Source organism: Pelodiscus sinensis, chromosome 13 (genome assembly GCF_052426305.1).
Source record: "Pelodiscus sinensis isolate ZL-2025 chromosome 13, ASM5242630v1, whole genome shotgun sequence".
Lineage (NCBI taxonomy): Eukaryota > Metazoa > Chordata > Testudines > Trionychidae > Pelodiscus > Pelodiscus sinensis.
In genome coordinates, this window is record NC_143064.1 from 8,773,965 (window position 1) to 8,790,367 (window position 16,403).

Consider the following 16,403-nt stretch of genomic DNA (forward strand, 5'->3'; position numbering starts at 1 on the left):
TGTAAATGGCATATGGGTTTTTTTTTTATAATCAAACTCATGAATAAATGTTCCAGAAGTGGTTTGCAATGTCGGAGTCAAGTCATAAATATTTTGGAACTAAATTCAGCTCTCCCCCCTCCTACCCAATTGCAGTAGCTTGGATGTTTCACATTTACACTTTGTTGAAAAGCAATTTAAACTCTAGAGAGGCCATTTATAGTTGCCTACAGACTTGTGGTGGGAATAGTTCCATAAAGAGAAGAGGAAGCAAAAGTGTAAGCGTTCCAGAATATGTGATGGGAATGATGGCCATGGACTAGACTGAACCCAGGATCTCTGAGGCTAAAAAAAAATAAGAACATGAGCCTCTTGAGCTAAAGAGACAGGCTCATTTGTACCCCAACAGTAGCAGACTCCAGCTTTTTTGTGTGGTTGAGCCACAAGAGAAGAAAAGTGGTGGATCACACAATGTTAGCTTGGGTTCCACTACAAAACACAGATACCTTCTCCACCAGCATAACATTTTTGCTCACCAAATCAAATCTGTTCAGCAACTGGCTTCCAAAAATGCTATGCCGCAGAGTCTGGAAGCACCAGTAATGCTTCCAGGCCATTTACAGATGGCGGGAAGTGCAAAGTCACAAATAAGAAGGGTGAAATTGTCCTGGTCCCTTCGTGGTTACACTCACAATATGTCATACAACTGGCAGCAGCGGCACAAGCAGCCAACCTCGGCATCCTCAAACCCCTCCCCGCTTTTCCCCCACTGAGTTCCCAAACCCTTGTGCGTGTGACGGGAAGTGCTCCATCTCCTCACAACCCTGCCCTGCCCCCCCCCTTTCCCTATCTCCTGTCTGTGTACGCGTGGGGAATGGGTCTGTCCTCAATCCGCTCTCCATCTCCATGGTCAGGTGCATTCCCTCTCTCCACCCTGCTGCAGTCCCTTAAGGAGGCTCACTTGCTCCCCCCCTCACCCGCTCAGGTGGGGCTCATTCTCTTCCCACATTTCCCTGCTCAGTCGGTAACTCTCTGGGGAAGAGGAGTCCAGTCAGGGATCAGCCAGTGCTGTACAGGTCAACTCCTCTCTGCTGAATTTGGGATGGGACAGGGAGCTGGTGAGAGCAGAAGCTTTTCCTGCCTCACCTCCTCCCACCTAGAGCCAGTGACAGACAGGAAGAGCTGTGGTAACCTTGTTCTGGCTCAGCTTCCCTACCACTGCCTGTTCCCTGCTGTTATGGGCCTCCATTGGAGAGGGCCATAAAGGGACACATTGTCCCCAAACAATTATTTTGCTTTTTACCTCAATTTCCCAGAAGGGTGAGCCTCCCTCAGCGTTGCCCAAAGCCCAATGATATAAGGGGCCTGGGAGTCCAGCTCTGGCCACCGCATCTGCTACTGTGGCAGCTGGACTCCCAGGCTCCTTTGTATCACCAGGCCTTGGGTCAATTGCCCCTTTACCCTGCCCTGCCAGCAGGCCTGTGTCCCCTCACTGACAAGCTGTGCTCAGTTCAGCCCCTTCCTGACTCTGCTCTTCCCCCTTGTTCACTCCACTAAATCTGCATCACCTTCTTCTCCTGCTGATGTGCAGCCCCCTACACCTAGCACTCCCTTTCTGGCCTCCACATCCTTCCTCATAACACACTTTTTTCCATGAACGCCTGAAACCCTGATCTGCCCTCCAACAATCATTTGAAAACCCCTGTCCTCTGGAACCGACGACGCTAGGAGGCCAAAAATAACCTTCCAGGCACTTTGCTTCCTGCTGCTTCAGCTTTGGCTGTTCAGACAACGTTCCTCAGAGCAGGGACGTGCTCTTTCATCCATGTTGGTAACGCATCAAGCGTATGGCATCAGGGCATCTGACTCCAAAAAATGTGAGGCCACTGTATATAAAAAAAAACCCAATCTCTAACGCGTTAACAGCACCAGAGCCCTCAGGCAGTAGCAGCTGCTGCCTCCTCTAGAGCTGGAAACAGGTGGCATCTACTAGGACCATCCTTAGGATTTATGGGGTCCTCCGCAGTATTATTAAACTGGTGCCCCTATGCACCATGGCAGCTGGGGTCGGGGTGGTGGAGGGGAAGGATTTTTTAGTGTTGTGATTTTATAATCTTCAGCAACACACTAATGGGATATTTTTCAAGTACATTTTGCACTAAGGTCCTGTCGAGTGACACAGTAAATTCAAACACTGAGAGGATAAACCTGGGCTTGGCAAATGTCTGTGAAATGGCTTTGTTACCACATGAACGGCTCTCTCACAGGTTCAGTGTGCTGCTAATAGCTCTGGTGGGCTCTCTCTGTTTTACCTTTTTCGTTTAGCTCCTCTCCAGAGGAAACAGAGCCACAGAGCAGGAATAGAGGCAGGTGAGTGGACACCGAGACCCAGTGGTGCCCTCAGATTTTCAGATGCCCTATACCGCAGCATATTCTGTGTATGTTTTGGCTTCCATCTTTGTCCCTCCATCCTTTATTTCAATTTCCATTCCCTTCACCATCTCTCAAACAACACCCACCTGCAACCCAGTTAGGCTATGTCTAGACTGCAAGCCTCTTTTGAAAGAGGCTTTTCCAAAGATACTTTCGAAAAAGCCTCTTTTGAAAAAGAGCGTCTAGACTACAACCAGCACTTTGGAAAAAGCAAGCCGCTTTTCCGAAAGAGAGCACTCAGGCAGTCTGGATGCTCTCTTTTGAAAAAGCATAGTTTGTATTACATAATGCCTTTTTTCGAAAGAGCACTTTCGAAAAAAAAGCATTCTCCCCTGTAAAACAAGGTTTTCTGCGGTTGAAAAAACTGCTGCATTCTTTCGAAAGTAAATCGAAAGAACGTGGCAGTAGTCTAGACCCAGGGGAAGTTTTTTTTAGAAAAAAGGCCACTTTTTTTGAAAAAACCCTGTTGTCTAGACACACCCTTAGGCTATGTCTAGACTCGCGGTTTCTTGCACGAGAAATATGCAAATTACGCTAAGCGTGGAATATTGCTGAGCCTCATTTGCATATCTAATGAGCCACCATTTTGGCAGAAGAGGCTTTTGCGCCAGAAGGAGCTGTCTACACTGCCCCTTCTTGCGCAAGAAAAACCCTCTTGTGCAATGCCGTTCTTCCTGAAAATAATTAGCATAGCAGCATTGTGCAAGAGGGCTTTTCTTGTGTAAGAAGGGGTAGTGTAGACAGCTCCTTCTGGTGCAAGAGCCTCTTCTGTCAAAATGGCATCTCATTAGGTATGCAAATGAGGCATGGCAATATTCCACGCTTAGCCTCATTTGCATATTTCTGGTGCAAGAAGCCGCAAGTGTAGACATAGCCTTAGTGTGAGGGGCGGGGAGGAAGGGGAAGGAACCACTATGAACTTTCAGTGCTGTAATAACTAGGTCATGGCCTGGTAGTGCATTGACAGCCTGGCATGGAGAGGCCTGTATGATCCCTGCCGGCATATCTCCAGACTCAAGCATGAGTCGTTAGTCCTTGTTTCATTTTCTCGAAAACTAAATTCACTCTGTAATGTCAAAAATTCCAAGTTAAAAAAAAAAAAGAATGGGACAGCAAAAGATTGGGTTCTTCGCTATTAATCGCTTAGGTAATGGAAGCAGGATCAGACAGGCCTCTCCATGAGGAAAACAAGGTTTCATTATTGATTTCCGTTTATAAAGCACGCTGACAAGGTAAGGTGCCATAGAAGGGTTAAGGATTGTTATGATCCACCATTAAGGTGCTGTAGCTTCAGTAGGCCCGATAACGTGGCTGGCTGTGAATTTGCTTCCACAGTCTTTTATGGGAGATAAAAAGAAGGGACTCATATACCCAACTCATCAGAGACAGCCAATGACCACAAGAAAGCATTATGCCCAGGATGTCTACCTGTGGGCAAGTCCCTTGCTGCCTAGAAAGATATTATTAAACGACGGAAGACTGCATTAAAGTAACTGTAAGTGTCCTGACTTAGGCCCATACAAAGGAAATTCTGTGTTATAAATTAACCCAGCTATATACTCTTGCACTCTAGTTTTAAATGACACCAGCTGATATGTGGAAATCCCATGTACCATGTGTACTGTAAATACGTTGGCACAATATGGAGAATTAAAGATGGAGTTTCAGAGCCAACTCTGAATTTTCATGTTTGTGTGGTCCTAACAGATGCTTAATATATCTCTAAATAACCATTGTGGTTTACTTTCATTTTTTTTAACTGAATATAAGAAAAAAAAGGAGGGCTTTTTTGTTGTTGTTAAATGTAGACTTTTATTAAAGTAATAGAACATGAGAATTGCTACAACAGATCAAAGAAACTCCTTTGGGATTACGCTGTGCATTCTTTACTATGCATATTGTTTAACCAATAGACCATAACAGCTCATTTGGAGCTAGCAGGTCTATTGTGTAAATATCTGGTTAGGGGCTGTTTAACGGGTGTTATTGACGCTCTAGACCATAATGGCTGTTTTGGAGCTGTTAGTCTCTTTCATTTTCATCTGTTAAGTCCTGTCAATTTTGAAGGCACTTTATGGGCCCAGTAGACTGCTTGAGGCTACAGTTTAGGGGTGGTGTGGGCATTGCGTAATATGAGGATCTGTGACATCCTAGACCATAAAGAACAAGACACGAGTATATTTTGAACGATAATAGTCAGGGGACCAGATTTTCAGAGTGAATAGCCAAGATGCCAGCCACATATCTAGGGGACAATGAAAAGAGATGCAAGGGGTTAGGATGGGGAGGGAGAAAAGGAGGGAGTCCTTGTAAATGCGCCACTGAATTCATCTGAAACATCAGCAGAAAGCACCAGGAGAGAGTTAATCGTCTCTGCCTGTGAGGACCAAAACCTGCCTTTCGAGCTTGGGAAGTTCTACCACTCTCCCATTATGAAGGCAGATACATCCTACCCATGGGGGTATTTTAAGAGGAAAATAATTAGGCAGGTCCCTGACTGCTATGCACAAGTGGGGAATACCCACTTTGGTGACACTCCCCCTCCCTTTTTCTGTAGGCTCACCCACTGCCTCATGAAAATAAGCCTACTTTTGCATAGTACTGCATACCCTTCTCCCCCATTGAGTTCCCCGATACTCATTCAGCCCTGTTGTCAGGAAGAGTCCAGCTCCCCATTGGACAAACTTCTGTTATGCGTTCAGCACTCACCTCATGCAAGCACTCCTGTTTGGCCGAATGCGGGTTCCTGCACAAACTCAGTTTTTAAAAGCCTTGTGGCTACTTAGGCTGTCACACTCTTTTGTGTAATCACAAACCCCTTTAAGGGTACACCTCTAACAGAGACCCTTTCCATTGCAGAGTGTCTCTCTGATTCTAGTCTCTCAAACTGTTTCCCGGCTAGGTAGGAGAGTGGTGCCTCTGAGGCTTCTTCTTCTGGAGACAATGGCCTGCCCAGCTCACCCCGGTGAGCTGTCCTTGGTTCTGCCACACAGCCCCTTTCATCTTCTCCTTTCCTGGTCTGGGCTACAACTGAGCTGCTACTAGTCCTGCAGCTTCTTTTCTAGGTCTCCCTGGCCCTTGATTGGCCAGTTTCCTCCTAGCCACTCTAGCCTCCTGGAGGACTTCTCTATGGCCCTTTTGGCCTCAGGGCCTAGCTCCATTACAGGCCTCAATTGTTTCCCTACAGAGCAGCCAAATTGCTAACCCTTGCTATGCAGTAACAACCGTGTGTGGATTTTCCCCCAAAACATGTTTTGTGTGTCCAAAAAGGCTGTGATATCCCAAGTTTAAGGATAGCCTGGAGAAATGAGAATGTGGGACACATGGCAAAAGATGATCGATATGGCACATTTTGAAAGTCATTGCTCTGAGGCAGGAAGAAGTTCCCACAGCTGGGATTGTAGCCTTACAATTCTACCAGCAGGACCGGGGGCTTGACTGGCATACTGCATCTGTTTCCAAGAGCTTGTGGTCATTGAGATAAATGCTGAGAAACATCAAGTGCATAGACTGCTGAAAATATAATTCCCTTCCCCCGTCATTCAAAATTTTGCTAAGGTGATAGGAAAAGTGACTTCATGGAGTGACAGTGGGGGAGGAAAGGACAGTTGCCTGTTATTGGCATCATGGTAAAATATTGCAAAATGCACCAAAGCTCCCAAAATTACTGTATTCCTATCAGAGTCAGATAAGACCAGAGTTTGTATGGTATGATGTTCTGTGATCAAAACCAGTTTGTAGCTCTCATCTTACACTTCCTGATACAGTTCTGCAAAATTCTATCACTCACTTTCCGGGGGTGCAACACACATACACACAAAAATGATTTTGTTGCAGGGAGAAGGGGTCTTGAGTTCTTCCTCAGACAGAGGAAGGTGATCCTCCCCCAGGCAAGTAGCTAGCCCTTTCAAGGTAAGACCTTAAAACTGATGATTTCAAAAGTTTTTCCTCCTGCCATGCTGTTCTGCTCCTGCATTCCCGTGGTGCAGACAGATGAAGCTGTAAGCCTGCTTGCCTCCCTGCATCTAATCTTGATAGCGCTCAGCAGCAGGGAAGGTGGGCAAATGTTCGCTAGCAGTTGCTGGCAAAGAAGCGCAGCTTGATCCAAACTGGATGACGCCACTGTGTGTGTAAAACAACCATTTGAGCAACTGCTAGTGAGGGGGGGGGGGGAGAGGGGATTTTGAGTTGCTTTTAACCTTTTGCTAGCAAACTGGCTCCAGTGGCCAGCTGTGACTACATCCCTGGTGTCCACCAGTCAACAGCTAGGAACAGTCAGCTCTGTCCAGGGAAACTGGCAGCTACACCTGCATTCCCGGAAGGGGTGGAGCCTCAAGCGGAAGGGGCAGGGTTGGGGCTAGGCAGCCCTTGGAGTGTGTCACACCAGTCCCCCCTCCAGCTCTTGGAGTCACCCAGAGCATGCTCCAGAGGCAATTGAGAGAGCCTGGGGCTTTACTGCGGTAGCATGGGGGAGTAGTGGGAGCAGTAGCCAGCCCTGGGCCTTTTAGAAATGCTGGGCCCTGAGGCAATTGCCCCCTTTACCATCTTCTCCTTCCCTATTGAATGTGACCGTAACAAATCAGCAGAGTTCTGCATCACTCTGCATGCCCATTAAATATCCCCTGGCGTTTTCTGCTAAGAGTAAGGATTTCTCCCTGCGCCACCCTTTCCCTCTTTATTGTTGAACAGCTGGCCAATTAATTGATGCGCCCCACCCCAGAAATCACTGCATTTCTGCAGGCACAACAGTCATTTTCACAGCACCTCAGGAACTTGCACATCGAAGAACCAATTCTTTGATGGACATGCAGATGACATGTACCTGCACTGATAACTCCATGACACCTCCAATTAGGAGATCATCTTACTTCAGCCCTGAGACAGGATGCTCTGTGCCTTTAAAGGCCCCCTGGGTCTTGGGCCGACCTGCCCTGTCATGAGGTGAGGCCCCTTTAAGAATTAGGTTTGGGCCTGGAAGAGGACATGATGAGACACAGGTGGGAAGGGTTCCCAGGACTGCCCAAACAACACCTGATTCCTATCAAGGTGGAAAGACCTCAAGTTGAGGAGGGGAGTGGCAGAAAGCTGCTTGTAACAGAGTGTTGCTGTCTATAGGGCCTGTCTCTGGGAAGAAGCTTCTAGAAGTAGGGCAATTGACCTAAGGACGCCATGTTGGATTTATAACGAATGAATTTATTCTGGGGTTTGCAAAGGATAGTTGGTGCCCAAAGTGCCCTGAATGGATAATGGCTGTGGGGTTTAATCCTTTTTGGGCTGAGGCGCCAGAGCAGCAGCTGTCCTCCAGCGACATGGTCTCTGTGCCTCTGGGATCTCCAGCCTCTACAGCTCCTGAGGATTCTGACCTCTTTTGGGTGTCTGCAGATAGCTGAGCGTCTGCTGGAGCCCCAATTCTGCCAAAATCCAGGCAGTGCCCAAGTAAGCCTGCAGCTCTTTGGCAGCTCACCCTGACTAAACTGGGTTGCTCACTTTTGTACTGATACTCCAGTTGGAGCATGCCCAGCAGGGAAAACAGGGCACGGCTTTCTCTGCCCAAAATACAGATAACCCCTCCTTGTCCAGTGCGGGGCAAGTACACCCTGTCCCAGGGATGTTCAGGCAATCGAGTTTCACCTGCACAAATAATCAGGAAAAGCTTATTTTAGGTTTGCACACTTACATTCTTTCAGTGTAAGTACTTGGAACCCACTCTGTCAGCTTCATTTAGCATGGACACTCTAAGGCTGTCTCTAGACTAGCCAGTTTTTCTGGAAAATCAGCCACTTTTCCAGAAAAACTTGCCAGCTGTCTACACTGGCCGCTTGAATTTCCGCAAAAACACTGACTTCCTACTGTAAGAAATCAGTGCTTTTTGCGGAAATACTATGCTGCTCCCGTTCGGGCAAAAGTCCCTTTTCTGCAAAACTTTTGCGTGAAAGGGCCAGTGTAGACAGCTCAGATTTGTTTTGTGCAAAAAAGCCCCTATCGCAAAAATGGCGATCAGGGCTTTTTTGCACAAAAAGCGCATCTAGATTGGCCACGGACGCTTTTCCGCAAAAAGTGCTTTTGCGGAAAAGTGCTCGTGCCAATCTAGATGCTCTTTTCTGAAAATGCTTTTAACTGAAAACTTTTCCGTTAAAAGCATTTCCGGAAAATCATGCCAGTCTAGACGTAGCCTATTTTTTCCCATTTTTTTTCTCCTTTCCTTCTCCCCCGCCCCCAACCACCTCCCTGTCTCTGCTATTTGTTTGGAACCTGGACTCCTTAAACTCCATTCATCTGAAGAAGTGTACCCACAAAAGTTCATGACATCTTCTTTTTTGGCTAGTCCCTAAGGTGCTGCAGGACCATTCGTTGTATTTTTAAAGTTTTTTTTTCAGTTACAGACTAACATGGCTACCCCTCTGAAACTTTTGACTTTTTTGTATGAACAGTCACAAAAAGGAACGTGATTGTACGTTATGCTCGCCCAATCAGAGAATAGAAGCAACAGTGTGTGACTTAAGTAACCCATCACAACCATGCAACACAGCATTTCTCCTAAACGGTGAGTCATAAAATTAATTAAAAAATGGGGAAAGTTTAATCCGACTAATAACCTTGAGACACCTGGAATCTTTTTTAAAAAATGCAAATTCAAATAAATTCTAATGAATTATGGTTTGTGCTCTAGTTAATAAAAATGAAGGCCCATATGCTGAGAAAGGAAAAACAATTGCAACAGGCTCGGTATTGGTTTTTTAGATAAGCCATAAGACCATAAATATCGCCAGACCGGGTCAGACCAAAGGTCCATCTAGCCCAGTATCCTGTCAGCTGACAGTGGCCATTACCAGATGCCCCAGAGGGAGGGAACACAACAGGTAATCCTCACGTGTTCCCTCCCCTGTCACCCACCTCCAGACAAACAGAGGCTAGGGACACCATTCCTACCCATCCTGGCTCCATGAAGCTATCTAGCACTTTTTTGAACACTGTTAAAGTCCTAAGCCTTCACCACACCCTTTGGCAAGAAGTTCCACAGGTCAACTGTGCACTGAGTGAAGAAAAACTTCCTTTTGTTTGTTTTAAACATGCTGCCTACTAATTTCATTTGGTGACCCCTAGGTCTTATATTGTGGGAATAAATAAATAACTATTCCTTATTCACTTTTTCCACACCAGTCATGATTTTAACAGACCTCTATCATATCCCCTCTTAGTCTCTTCTTTTCTAAGCTGAGAAGTCCAAGTCTTTTTCATTTCTCTGCATATGGGACCCATTCCAAACCCCTAATCATTTTTGTTGCCCTTTTCTGATCCTTGTCAGAGCTACAGGAACTTAGCACTTTGCCATATTTGGCATTTTACAAATGACAATCCAGTTATATCTGTAAAAATGTCTCTTTGAAATAATATTATCTTCTTTTAGCAGATATGTCTTTGCTTTGGTAGTTAAATTTAAAAAGCTGCTTCTAACAGCCACAAAAAACACACCAACAAATCTATTTACATATTCAGATAAGTTAACTTAACTCTGAGTCCGTATACAATATTAAAGGACAATTCTGATATCAGGGACTGGGGAGGACTGAAACATGACATATCAGAAGGGTTGCTGCATTGGTCTGTATCCACAAAAACCAAGAGTCCCGTGGTGCCTTAAAGACTAACAGATTTATCTGGGCATCAGCTTTCATGGGAAAAACCCCCACTTTGTCAGATGAAACAATGTGGGGTTTTGCCCCCAAAAGCTGATGCCCAAATAAACTTTAGTCTTTAAGGCGCCACAGGACTCCTGCCTGAAATGTGAACATGTCATGTTGGCTCAAACTACGAGTCAATTTCTAGTCTCCAATTTAGTACACAAGGCTAGATCCTGGCTGTTTTTTTTAAACCTTATTTTGTCACAGATTGTCAATGTACTAGCACACAGTACAGTTCAGTTAGACACAACCGCATTTAGGAAGAGAGCCTGTGAGATCAACTGAAGCACATCTGGTAAAGGAGGACAATGTTACTCAATTAGCCTTTTACCTCTCCATCCTGCCACAGTCCTCCAATCTCCACATGGACCCTAAGAATACCCATATTTTTTCACTTTTCCCGAAGCAAAGGGCAGGATGACAGTCTGCTCACTGTAACCAAGAAGAGCTCAGCGTGCCTGCCTTTAGAAATTAATACTGTTCTCAAACCTGCCAGGGAGGTTTTTGTAGAGGAATATTATGCATTTTCTTCCCACAGGGGGGTAAGCCTCCCACCTCTGCATTGCTTCCAGTTTGTGCCAGCAAAGGATCAAAGGACAGATAGCATTTCAACCATGTATCCATTGCATGGCAACATGATGGAAATAATTACTTTATTGTGTCTTTATGCTGTGCCACTAATTATGTTCTCTCTTATTTGCGATTTCTGAATTCACGTGCAATCCAGTTAGGTGAAATAAATCAAGCAACGCATCCTTTTCTCAGTTTTGTCAACCTCAAGTTTTCAAAGAAAAAAAAAATCAGGCCCCAAACATCATGAGCCTGTTTTTAATAAGTGAGTCTTTCTTTGCCTTTGAGGTTTTGTGCCTTTTTGGTTCATGTCTTCCAGGGTTTCTCTGCAAATCTGAGAGCAGTGTGTTAGTCTCCAGTTCTTAAAAATGAAATAAATGCTCATGATCCCCAGATCTGAGCTTTTAAGAAAAGTACCAAATAGTGTGAGAGTTGGTATCATTGTTTATATTAGAAAATCGTAAGTTCACTTTGCTTTAAACATTCCTTTTTAGCAAACTGCTTGCAAAACTTTTACAATTTTCTGCATTAACATTAAAAAAAGAGAGGTGGTTGAGTCAACTTGCTTACTATCAAGTAGGCAGCTGGCTTAGCTGTATATTTTCATAAGCTTTGTGAAGAGGAGGAGGAAACATGACTGAGAAAGGTGTTGGTTTGGTGTGGTTCACCGACGTAGAACAGACAGCAGACTTGAAGCCACAAACAGACATTTCCATGTCTTCTAAAGCCTTGTCATCATAGGCTGTATGGTATTTTTGTGTTTGCGCTGAGTGACCATTGCTCTCTTGCACCATTTCTGCCTTCTTTGTGACTTGAAATCAGTGGAAAATGTAAAGATCAATAGTATTTTTTTTTAAAAAAGCAGCAGCAGCAACTGCATCGGACCCATCAGAAGTATAGCCTCAGAGAAAATGTTTTCCTACAGTGCCATCTCGTGGCTCTTGAGTATTCTAACATCTGAGGTATTTTCTAATGCCTGTACATTTACTTAGGCCAGGTCTACAACAAAGGGGAAGGCTGAATTAAAATAAGCCACTCCAGCTACATTAATTATCAATGTCCCTTAATTCGAGTTTCCCTGCTGTCCCCAGACCAGGAGGCTAATGGATGCAAAGTACCAGTGCTTACCAGGGCGCATTCTGCGTTCGCTTGTGGCAGCTTCAGTGTTCCCTGGAGTGAAGACATGGCCTCAGTTGAAGCTCTGTTTTTGAAGGTGACAGCAAGGGTGCATCTACCCAGCAGGGCTTAACTTGAAATGAGCGACGCAAATTGAGCTACGTCAATTGTGCAGTTTATTTCAAAATAGCTTATTTTGAAATTGGGAGAGTCTACACAGCACTAATTTCAAAACAAAGCACTCTTCCTCTGACTTCCCTTACTCCTTGTACAATGAGGGTTACAGGAGTCGGAGTAAGAAGTCCTCCAGCTTGACAGTATTTTAAAATAACTGTCTGAGTGTAGACACACACTATGTTATTTGGAAATAACACTAGTTATTTCGAAATGTTGCTGTGTAGACGTACCCCAAGATTGGATTTGGGGAACTGTGAACGCAGTGTTTTACAGTTTCCATTACATTCCACCACAGATGTATGTATGGGAGGGAGTGTGGGGGGGGGGGGGGAGAAGGTGTATGTTGGGGGGTTGGTGAAAACTTTTCTAAACAGTATACATGCTCTTCTTTGAGGACATGGAGCATAAGACAGGATCTGCCTCATGCAGAATGACTCGTGTTGTTAGGAATAGTTCTTTGTGGAGCCAGGGATACCAAGATGGCTTTGGTCATGTGCACAGAAATGGCCCTTGCAAAACAGAGGTGTAAATTTTTGAATGGTTAGCGAATGAGGGTGAACAATTTTTGTGACATATAGCAACCGAACTAAGTATTTCTCTATATGAGATTGCACACAGAACAGGTACCATCATTGTCATGGCTGTGAATGAATCTTCTGTAATGTGACATTCAAGTGACAGTCCTGACCACGGATAATAAGGACACAGATATCATGACATTTTTATTCTGGTGGTCATCATCTGATTGCATTTTAACATATCAAAAAGCACAATGCTGGTGCTGGATAGCTATTGATCCAATGTGGTCAGATATCTTCACACTATTCACAGTCAACCTGTGGAACTCCTTGCTAGAGGATACTGTGAAGGCCTGGTCATTAATGGGGTTCAAAAATAGCTAGATAAATTCATGGTCCATCAATGGTTATGCCAGGATAGGCAGCAATGGTGCCCCTAGCTTCTGTTTGTCGTAAGTTGGGAATGGGTGACAGGGGAGGGATCACTTGATGGTTTCCTGTTCTGTTCATTCCCTCTGGGACACCTGGCATTGGCCACTGTTGGAAGACAGGATACTGGACTAGATGGACCTTTAAGTCTGACCCAGTATAGCCATTTTTATGTTTGAGGCTGGAGCAGTGCACCCTTTCCGTAGGGGCTGGGATGCTGGGGCAGTGTGCCCTCCCCATGCTCTGGGGCCAGGGAGACAGGGCGCCTCTCTCTGCCCTGGGGCGGCTCTCATGGGGGGTTGGAGGCTTGGCTCCTGTGGGAGGCGTGGCCTTGGGCAGAAGTGGGGGGAGGGAGGGCTGGCAGCTTGCCTCTCCCAGCCTTACACTCACCCACCACCCATGCTGAAGGGTCCCCCTTTGATCTAAATGTAACTCCCCCTGGTAGTAAGGATGATGCTGATAGGAAGAAAGCATTGAGACCTAAACAAGGGAACAGTTTGGAGGAGCATGTAAGCTCAAGGCATTTCTACAAGCGTGTCGCTATTTAGTAGAAGTTGCCACTCGCCCACATTACAAAGCGAAGTGGCGAACAAGTGAAAAAAAAAAAATCTTCCAAGCAGATGTGGAGCTTGTGAGACATTGATGTCACTTAAGCATGGCCAAGTCCCGTTGCCCACATATCGTAGGGTTGCCAGGCATCCGGTATTTTCGGCTCCTGTCCGTTAAAAAAATTCAGAGAATACCGGACACCTAAAATGTCTGGTATTTTCTGAATTTTTCCCTAGCCAGGAGGCGAAAATGCCGGGTACCTGGCAACCCAGAAACACTCAGTACCCGGTCTCCCCCAACCCACCGAACCATCTCTGGCCCCCAATACCCCCCGCCCTCATGCTTACCTGGTACCCCAAGGCTGCTGGCACAAAATGGCTGCTGGCCAAAAGACCTAGGAGAAGCAATGCTCAACCGTTCCCCTGTTCCTATCCCTGCTGTTAAAGGGGACATGCTGTTTTAATAATGTTTTATTTTAAAATTTTTTGGCTTAAGTCCATGGAGTTTTTTTTTTTTTTTGCTTAACAGCTTTGGTCCTCTCCGGTTTTTCCCCTTCAACAGAGTATTTTCCTGGTGGTTTTTTTTGGGGGGGAGGGCGGGGTTGGTATTTTTGTTTCAACCATCTGGCAACCCTACACATGAGGCATTTGAGAGCAAAGCAGTTTGAATACACATTCCCTTGTATATCTTCAGGAATCATTGATCTCTCCTATAAATTCACAAGACTAAAATATGAACTGTTAGAAAAGTCACTGTAAATCAAGGGTGGGCAATAATTTTTCCCCAGGGGCCACTTCAAAAATTTTCGAAGTAGCCCCAGGACACCCCAGAAGGGGCATGGCATAAACAGGAAGGGGCGGGGCCTAAATGGAAAGGGGAGGGGCTCCCCCACCCCCCAGAGCATGATTGGTCTGGGGTGGGGAAGCTTCTTTGCCCCCACTTTCCACCAGGTACCCATGCTCTGGAAGAAGCTTGGCACACTCCCCCACCCCCAGGCCAATCAGGCCCTGGGGGTAAGGAAAACCTCCTCCTGCCCTGCAAGGAGCACGTGGCACTTTGACATGCCACAGGCTCTATGCAGGGCCGGGGCAGGGCAAAGGAAGCTTCATGCAGCTCCCCCACCCCCATGTCCTGATTGGCCTGGGGGTGGGGGAGCGTGCAAAGCCTCCTCTGCTCTTCCCCCACCCTGTGAGCAGCGCATGGTGCTTCAAAGTGCCACATGCTCCTGTCAGGGCGGGAGGAGGCTTCCCTTGCCCGTAGGCCCTGACTGGCCTGGGGGCGGGGGAGCAGCAGGGCCTCTGTGGGATGGATCCACCCGGATCTGGCCCTTTTGTCAACCCCTGCTGGAAACTGTACTTGGATAAAAGTCCGAGGTAGTCAGCCAGTGCATAGGGAAAATGGGGAATCTTCAACAGCTAAAAGTAAGCAGGCATCCCGTAACTGAAAAAGGTGGCGAGAGCCTGACAAATCTAAGAGCCATAAGAATATTAAAAATGGCCACACTGGGTCAGACTAATGCTCCCTCCAGCCCATTATTCTGGCTTCCCACAGTGACCTAAGCCAGATGCTTCTGAGAGAAGGAACAGAATAGGGCAATTAACAAGGGATCCATCCTCTGCCATCCAGTCCCAACTTCTGGCAGTCAGAGGTTTAGAGCCAAAATGTAAAGCAACAGGATTGGCTTCTTTCTGGAGCTAGATACAGAAGAGAACAGTAAAAGTGACAGAGTGGATTAAAAGGGTCTGAAGAGACAGATGCCTTTGTGGGGGGATCAAAACTGACTAGGGGATTTAGCCACGCCACTTCTCATTTCAATGAAAGTTGTCTGGCTCAATTCCCTATGTGGATTTGAAAATTCCAGCTCGGATGTTTATGGCTCGTCAAGATGGGTGAAGCTTGTAAAGCAATGAGGGAATATTTTCACCTTGGTTGAGATGAGACAGCAGGAGCAAGAGAAAGGACGCAGACAATGTGCCCTTCACAAGTTCCCTGTCCCTCACCAATGTGACAATTCCACAAGTTCGGCTGTCACATCTTTTCCTTGCACTCCTAGTCAATGCACTCTACTTCAGACTATAATCAGACCAGGGAGAATATAAGCACATTTCCATTCCTTGTAGCGTCTCCAGTGGCCTACGGTTTTTTTGCTTACATGCATTTTGGTCTGGTGCTGCCAGACACAGTGACTGCAGCTTGTTTGCTGTTAAAGTTGTTTCATCAGCGTGTCTCTTGTTGTCAAGACGTTACATGATACTGAAAGCAGCTGTACTGTCAATGATATGTAAGCAAAGGGAATTTATTACTCTTCAAATCAAAATCATGATGCACCAAATGAAGGCCTAACTTTTTCCAAAGTGGAGCTCTCTATCCTATAATAATGAGAAGCCACCAGGGTATATTTGATCTGTCACATGCATATTTCCGCAATGACAGTGCCCCGAAGTTCACAGGCAAGGAAATTCTTCATTTTACTCTACCTGCATTTTGCCAAACATCACAATGGAAATCGCATCTAGCCCCAGCAAATGGAGTCAGCTCCAAACTGAAAACAAGGGTTCGGTTACTGTCATTCCCCGGCGCAACATCAAACGCATCGCCGGCTCCTTTGTTTGCAAAACTGATACCTAAAGCGGTTCTGACAAAGGTCCTGCCGTGGTTGCAATATCAAGTTCTAAAGGGCCTGCATAGAGATGGGCGTAATCAGCAGCAAGGTCACTGATTACACTGCCAGTGCATTGCAGCAGGCTACTTCCCCTTACCCTAAGCCAGTGGTTTTCAAACCAGGGGTTGCAACCCAGAGTTGGGTGGTGGAATGTCAGGCACTCGTTGCTGCAGGGTGACCAGTGGGGGTGCTACAGCAGCTACCTGCCTGTCCTAACACCACAGACTGTGCTGAACCCCAGAAGCAGCCAACTGCAGGATCGGCTCCTGGGGCAGGGAGGAGGAAGAA